This window comes from Malurus melanocephalus, unplaced genomic scaffold (assembly GCF_030028575.1).
Source record: "Malurus melanocephalus ecotype Western Australia unplaced genomic scaffold, MMel_1.1 scaffold_111, whole genome shotgun sequence".
Taxonomy (NCBI): Eukaryota; Metazoa; Chordata; class Aves; order Passeriformes; family Maluridae; genus Malurus; species Malurus melanocephalus.
The window spans coordinates 1,276,644-1,283,160 of NW_026623343.1; positions in this window are offsets into that span (position 1 = coordinate 1,276,644).

Genomic DNA, 6,517 nt, shown 5'->3' on the forward strand with positions numbered 1-6,517 from the left:
ACTCTGCTTCTCTGCTGGGAATTTGCTCAGTTTGCAGGAAGTGCTCCATTCACAGCACAGTGTATTTCAACACACTAAATCTTTAAGGCATTCAAGGTGTGTCTTGACTATTCATTCTTTCAGTAAATGTCATATTCAGATGCTAATGATACTGATATAATAAACAATGCAAGCAGAGTAGTGTGTGCTTATCACATGTCCTGAGCAGACTAGTACATCAGGGAAGCAATTTCAGACCAAGAGATAATTAGCAGGACCTACAAGATGGTTAAGTCTTTCTGAAAGTGCTGGTTTGCCTTTGAGGCCAACAAAAGTAAACTCTCCYTGTTTCCAGAACTGGTCCTGACACTTTCCTGCTTGTCTGGTTGCACTTCACCGTATTAACTGTTGTAACTAACATAATGCTAAGAAAAAATTGTTTACAGTAACAGTACCAGGGCAAAAATTATTTAAAAAAATAACAGCATATCTTGGTCCAGTCTTTATTTCAAGTCCCAGAGCAGCTCTGCAGGATTTGGATTGGTGGCACCACTAAAACTTTGGCTGTATATACCTAATTCCTTGAGTGCTGGATCACGTATGGGTACCGGCAGCTGTAATGCTTTTGTGCTGTGGCGATTATCAACAGGATATATCTGTTTGTTTAAACCTGTATTCATATARCATTTAACAGAGGCTTTAGAGGAAAATACTGTACAAAACAAGGAGTATAGATGATCCATTGCCAACGATAAAATGATAAGAATATTGTTACAAACTCTGTAACAGAGAAAGAAGAGGTCATTGCTTTGTAAAGGACCTCGTGTCTCTGCCTTATAAAAAGCTTTTCACACTTGGTCTGAGCATGACATGCCCATCTCTGCAAGTGTGAGGTGAGCCAGCAAAATCCTCACCGAGGGCTCTTAGGCAGGAACAACAAGGCTCTGAGAAGGCTGTGACACRAATACTGACAGTGCTGTGTGAGACAAAATGTCTGCTGCCTTCAACTTCGTTGCAGAAGAGAACACGTGGTTGCACAACATCCTCCTCGCTCACCTCACAAATAAAATCATAGGGCAGCTGGACTGTCAGGATCTTACACCTTCCTGCTGCACATCWCCTGTCATGCTCAGCCTGGACATGCCCATGTCAGTAATAAACTTTGGGGGCAGCTGAGGAAAGCCCCAGGCAGCTGCTGCAGTGTGTGGTGCAGTGCCAGGGGTGCTGTTGGTGTGTTTGCTGTCTGGCTTTGCTGTGAGAGGGAACTGAGGCTTGGAAAGATCTCACCAATGTTCTAATGTTCTAGAGGGGAGGGATCCCAGCACTGCTGAAGGAAGGGCTACCCCSGATCATGTAACAGGCATCTGTGATCTGTTATTTAGTTAAAGTTCACTCACAGATTACATCACCTGCAAGGTAGAGAGGAATTTGCTTTTCTCCTCGCTCAGCTGCAGTGAAATTCTCAGGTATTAAAAAGTGTGTTCTTTGCTGAGACCTTGAAGTGAGTGCTGACATCTCTTGGATGTTTTTGTGCCAAGGCCACAGGGGTCCCTCCTGCATCTTTCATCTGAGATATCTCTGGTAGCTGTTGCTTCTGCTAGGAGAGCTGATGAGACACACAGGTTTAGCAGTCAGCGTCCCTCAAAGAGTTTCTTTCACTCTGAGAAAGTCACTTTGAGATCTATTCTAATTCCTCCCCCAGTATTACCTCTGAACTCTATTTAATTTCAGAGGTYAAGCAAATGGGYAGATTATTTTCTTGTTTAAGTCATGCTTCCAAGGCTGAAACACTCATTTGTACTCAAGTTGYAAAGATTCCTTAATGATTTTATTTGACTGAGGCAAAATGAGAAAGGAAAACAATATTTAGAAAAATGCATTAGAAAAACATTTTCTTCTTTATTTCTCCAACAGCCAGATTTCTGGGTGGTCTCTGCCTTAATTCATGAGGGATAGCTGGTTGCCTCAGGTATGCTGATGGAGCTGATATTGATGGGCTGAATGTGCAAAGCATACACATTGCCTGCTGGAAGACTCGTGCCTCAGACCAGGAGTGTGCAAAACAGCTGCCCCATGAAGATACTCCAAAGTATGAAACAAAAACTGGGCAGGCAGCAGAACAGCTCAGAGCAGCTGCACAGAGCCAGGGGAACTGAAATTCCAAGATACTAGTCCAACCCTGGCAATTGCTGAAGGCTGGGCAAGCCCTGGGAGAGGAGCTACCTCAGGTGGTGAATTGCTGTTCAGTGTGGAAGCTGTGGCACTGACTGATGCAGTGATTGTGCCCAGTGCTTCAACTGTTTGGGGTATCACCCTTCATTCATGAAGGATGGGGTTCCAGATCCCCCCCACGTGGCAGCTGGGCTGCTCTCATGTTGGCAGGACAAAGTTTGGGAAGGGTTCCACTTGTTTGAGAAGGAGGAACTGCTAGCTGGAACACTCACATTGTGCATGGGCAGAGGATGTATCCCTTCCCTACGGCAATGCGGCTGATTTTATTTGCCAATAAAAAGGGGATGCTAGCTGTGCTTCATGATCACTGTGAGCTTATTTTTATGTTAAGGAACTTACCATTTAATATAGCACGTTATGTTAGCATAAAGTTTATCAGATGTTTAACATCAAAAGTCAAGACTTCATCCACTGCCTGAATTTGGCATAAATCTGATTGGTTTCTTTTGTAGAAAGCCAATTTAGGAATCAATTATATATTGTGACGGATGTGAAAACAGCTCTTYTTTGGTCATTGTAGTAGATTGCAGCTTGTAGTCTGACATCACTTAACTGCGTAGCAAATTGTTTGAAATTGAAAACTCCTATTAGGACACTTAAAAAAATTCTGTTTCAAAATGACTACTTAACAACCATTAAAGCRTCTTTATAGAAATGTCACTACCCTCGTTACATCTGTACCTTTGGTTAGTTTCTTTCCCCTTTTCTAATTTTCTTCCAGCATCTTGCAGCTTGCCTATTATTTGGATGTATAATTAGAAATCTATTATTATGTTTTATGGAGATGTAAAGAGTAGGAAGAAAGCTGCATAACTACTTTTTACATACAGCATGCAAATTATCCACCTTGTGTATTTTGGCTCTGAATGTTCCGCAGATGTAGTTTCATTTCCCTTGGATCTCTGTTTACCCATTTTTATTGCTAGTCATCAAGTACAGAAGCAGAAAAATCAGAATAGGAGGGGAGGAGGGACCTTCCCAAAGAAGCAGTTTTGCATGGCCCCRTCACAGAGCAGTATCAAAATTAATGTGCTTCACCTACACACTTCTGTGCATGGCCATTATTTATAATAGATGGTCATGGAAATGGTAGGGGTAATCAACATCTCATGAGAAAATGGTCACTGCCAAAGCTGAGTAGTTGGGGAAGTGCTTTGAAGGATATGATTTAAAGTGTTCTATCCAGATGCTGTGTGTGCTGAGAAATGCTGTGGGATGGGGGTTTGGATGTACCCCACAGCACAGGATGAGCAGCACCTTTTTCCTTAGCCTGACTCTTCCAGGATCTGCCAGTTGTTCTGGTATTGTCTAAGGATAGTATCCCACTGTGTGCTGCACTCAGGACTTGCTCTGAAATCGTGGAAACCTTTCCATCAGGCCCTTGAGTTTTTGAGGATTTAGGATCCCTGTGGTGCGCTCCTGTCAATGCCTATGGCGCAGTGGGGTTTGTGGGATGCACTACTTCAGATTTTCCAGTCCACTGGAGAGTGAATGAGGTGGAGGTTTGTCCCTTGTCCCTCTCCATCCTACCAGATAGAAATGTCTTTAGCCAAGAGGCTCCTCCACACTCTGCAGTTGTTGATCAGAGAGGTCTGGGGAGGCCTCTGTAGCTGAGATCGCCCATTTCAACATGGCCACGGCTCCGGATGCTGAACGCCTCGAGAGAGAGCTGCAAGCCYTGCCCTGCCCTTTGGGGGTCCCCTGCTGGATCCTGCTGGTGGTTCCCCAGGTGGGAGAGTGTCTGAGGCCGGGGGGAGGCCTCATTGCCATGGCTTTAAAGCAAAAATTACTGTAAACTGGCGTTGGATGTTGGGTTTGATACYGATGCATGAGCATGGCTCTTGGAGAGGGTATAGGATCTTTCTTTTTTGGGGAAGAGCTGTCTTTGCAAGAGGGAACCCTCCTCAGTGGGGGTCTGGCAGAGCTGTGATGTGTGAATTCTGATTACACATAGCTGTAGSGCTCCATGGTTTAGTGGCTCAGTGTAACTTTTGAATATTAAATTTTAAATAAGGGCAAAGTGCACCAAATAGGTGTGCATTTTAAGAAATATATTTTRTTTTATTGAATAAAATCTAATTCATTTAGTCACTGACTGGACAAAACCAAATATGACCTCTCTACAATATACAGATTTTTCTTTATTTTGAATTTTTGTTGGTGTTACTTAGCTTTTCAATTGATATAACTGGCAAAGTATATCAATATATATATGACATACCAAGAGTATCAACCTCGTTTAGTCACAGTAAAAGCAGAAAATGCTATGGTCTACCAGATGTTAACACCTAATAATAGTGTTTGATCAGTGYATTTTATGCATGTATGCACAGACATATTTGCATCCAGGTATTGCACACTTACATGTATTAGAACTAGGTGTAATTCTTTCTGATTTAAATAAAWAAATTATTCCTTGAACTAATTTGATAACTGCTGTAGCTATGACTTAGCTGTAAAAACTGGAACAACGCAGAATAAAATTGCAGTTAAGAAGCTGTTAYAATGCTGGGCTAGCGCAGGGTTCAGCTCCTGCTCCTTTCCAAAATTTGTGTGACTGTGGAGAAATTGGTTACTGCCTGACCGTGAGCTGCAAGAATTTGGTAACACCTGAGCAGAGGCAGTGGCACAGGAGGTTCATTTAGCTCATTGCTGTGTCCATGCTTTCAGCAGAGAATCCAGAGAGGAGTGTGCTCAGGTCAGTCACCCTGACCCTGTCTGTCCATCCTCATGGCTTGCAGGGAGCCTGCAGCTTCTGCTGCAGCCCTTGAGCCGTGTCCTGAGCCAAGTCCTTGTGTCTGATGGCACCAGAGAAGCTGCTCAGAGAAGAGCAGCATTATCTCCGCAGCTCCAAATCTGCCATGAGAGCCCCAAGGGCTCAGTTCAACCAGCTTTTGGGACTTACTGAACCTAATATGGCTACACAGCTTTTAGCTGGTGCTCAAAACTGACCTCTGGCTTTTTGGAACTGTAGATGAAACAGAATTGTCTTTCTAGAACGAGAGGCTGAGCTACAGCAGGGAGAAAAAGTGGAGCCGGAGGGCAGGTCAGGTGTTTTTGTTTCTGCTGCCATTAGCAATGCTGAAGAGATGCCATGAAAGACCATTGCTTTGGGGTGGCAGTGTATCATTCCTTTAAACTCAATGATATTCTTTCTCTGTGTCCTCACCTCCTCCTTGGTGTCAGCTGAGCTGGCTCTTGTGTTCATGAAAGAGGCACCAACACTTTGGCCAGTTTGTTGCAGTGAGAAGTTTCCTCCCACAGGTGCTGCTGTGCCTAAGGCTCAGCTGTCCTGCTCCTCAGGCAGGAAAGAGAAGCTTTGTCCAGCCGARGTCAGCCACAATTATTGCCAGAGAGCAACTCGGCTGCATTTGTACAAACTTACGTGTTTTTCATTTTAGGGTTGCTGTAACATTTTATCCTTGCTTGCAGGACAGGGTGGGATTTTGAGACCAGTTGGGGTTGTTGCTTGCAGTATCAGTTCAGTGATGAAGCTCAGCCAGGTATGGACCAGGAAATCTCTGGCTCAGTCCTGTCCCATTTATGGCTTGTGTCTCGCAGGTCCAACAGCTGTAGAAACTTTTTTAAATCACTAGTTTAAGAAGATATATCTCTGGTTRCACCCAGGGAGAAGATCTGTTGAGGAAGCAGGTGCCAGTTTTCCATAGTTACTTTTAAGAGCCAAATTGTGCCTTAGTGCTGATTTTTAGTTTTAAGGCAATATTGAGAATTCAAACACCCTTCTTTCTTTTTTATTATTTTTTATTTGATCCAGCTGGAGCTCATACTTCCTCTTTAACTTTTTCTTTTATTATTTAAAATCCTTAATTATCTGAGACAAAATTGGTAAGAAAATCTGCAGAATCTAGGGATTCCACAGAGCTCTCTCTATAAACACTCAGGCTATTCACTGTTGCCAAATAGACATGTGCCAACTCTGAAACACCCACCCACTCCCTCCTTCTGCCGCAGCAAACTAATAAGCACATTGATTACATTCATTTAAGGCAAAACACTGCTCTTTTAAACTTTACATCCCGCGTGCTTTAGATTTCTGATTACGAGAGATATCCTGTTTATCACACATCATGTGGTGAAAAAGCTACTTGACACACCTCAACGCATTAGATATTTTCAAAGAATATTTTATAGTGTACCAGCAAGTGGTAGTAGGAGATAATTATCATTTCCTGCAAGCTCTTGTACTATTTGCAAGATGAACGAGAGGTYTCTTAAATGTGATTTTTGTAAAGGTCCCTTAAATGCCTTTAATCCCCCCAAACAAAAATGTTCACATGCAGTTTCT